The 1,782-nt window shown below is 42.8% G+C and overlaps 1 long non-coding RNA gene across 1 annotated transcript in view; it reads left to right on the top strand.

Moving 5' to 3' along the window:
* Positions 1–1,441, top strand: part of LOC106878656 (uncharacterized) — a 2,313-nt gene extending 872 nt beyond the window's left edge. Inside the window, exon 2 of the long non-coding RNA XR_008267125.1 lies at positions 609–1,441. This is a non-coding gene — a long non-coding RNA (uncharacterized LOC106878656). The remainder of the gene's footprint in view (positions 1–608) is intronic.
* The last annotated feature ends 341 nt before the right edge of the window (positions 1,442–1,782 follow it).

Here is a 1,782-nt window from a genome sequence, read left to right on the forward strand (position 1 = left end):
ATAAGACTCTAAAATTGTACGTACGCCACAATAATACAAAAATGTGCTGCCATACTGGAGCACTGCCTTTAGTCGAACAAATTGACCTAGTAATTATTCTATCGGTCTTTTTTGCTGAACCGCCAAAGAGTTACGGAGACACATACACACCAGCATCGGTTGTCAAGCCATGAATGGGGTAGACAAACACAGATGCACAAACATATACAAATACACACACACACACACACACACACATACGACATGGTTCTTTCAGTTTCCGTCTACGAAATCCACTCACAAGACTTTGGTCAGCTTGAGGCTAAAGATGGAGACACTTGCCCAAACTGCCACGCTGTGGGACTGAACCCGGAACCATGTGGTTGGGAAGTAATCTTCTTACCACACACATACGCATGCACATATGACTGCCTCTCTCTCTCTCTCTCTCTCTCTCTCTTTCTTTCTATCTATCTATTCTTCTTTCTACATACATATGAGTGTGTGCATGTATCTGTTTCTACCTCTAAATCATACGCGCATTTCCTTTATTTCCTTTATGTGCCGCAGTCCAAAGTCTGTGGCCATACTGTGGCACCACTAAATGTCAATATACATATATTTTTCAGCTCCTCCTGCTATTCGTGTGCCTTATCTCCCACCAATCACAATCGTCATCGCATGTATTTTGGTGGTGCTCACTATTTTTATACTGATTTGTGAAATTCTACGAGTGAAAAAGGCCTCAAAACCATCCCTTCTACTCGCAGAAAAGGAGCCACTTCCTGAAAGAAGCTCAAATGCTGAAGACAAAGAATAAGGACCAAAACCCTTCGATGCCCTTCTCCTCAAACAACGGCCCTTCGAAAACTTCCCCATCAACAACGTTTGCATCAACGGCCTTCACCAACATTGCTTTTCACATAATTGGTCCCCATGGAAAACTTCGATATCAACGACGGCCTTCACAAACATCGATGCCCTCACCAGCATCGCCCTTCACAAATTTGGTCCTTATCAACGTCGATATCAACAACAACCCTTACCAACATCAATAGCCATCACCAACATTGAAGGCCATCACCAACATGGGCAGCCCCCGCCAATATAGCCCTTCACACACATGGTCCTCACAGTAAACTTCCACAAAAGCAAAGGGACTACTACTACAGTAACCAACAACCAACAACAACCTCCGCAAGCATGCTCAACAAGAAAAACGAGCGCAACAACAAGGGCCATCACCAACCACGCCGTTAAGGCCCCTTCAACAAGAACGTAGCCTACAAAGCCTGCTTACAATGTCCCCACCAACAACCGTGCTTTGTACCCCTACACGCCATGTTTCTTTTTTGTATTAGTAAGAGGGACCCTTAATTTTTATGTATCGGAAACGATGGAGTTCAGTATGACTGTATGTTCTCTCTCTCTTTAGAAAATAAAGTATTTTCGCATGACAGAACCGTGTTGTCTCTTATAGTTGTTGAGTGGGTTTCAGACAGTCACCACTGTTGATGCAGTCTATGTATATTTTGTCTGTCTATCTATCTATCTATCTATCTATCTATCTATCTGTCTGTCTGTCTGTCTGTCTGTCTGTCTATCTATCTATTTATCTATTTATCTATCTGTCTATCTGTCTGCCTGTCTGTACGACCGTCCGTCCCTCCGTCTGTCTATCTATTTGTCTGTCTATTCGTCCGTCCGTCCCCTTTCTTTCTATTTATCTATCTATCTATCTATCTATCTATCTATCTATCTATCTATCTATCTATCTATCTGTCTGTCTGTCTGTCTGTCTGT

The sequence above is a fragment of the Octopus bimaculoides genome, unplaced genomic scaffold (genome assembly GCF_001194135.2).
Source record: "Octopus bimaculoides isolate UCB-OBI-ISO-001 unplaced genomic scaffold, ASM119413v2 Scaffold_87242, whole genome shotgun sequence".
Lineage (NCBI taxonomy): Eukaryota > Metazoa > Mollusca > Cephalopoda > Octopoda > Octopodidae > Octopus > Octopus bimaculoides.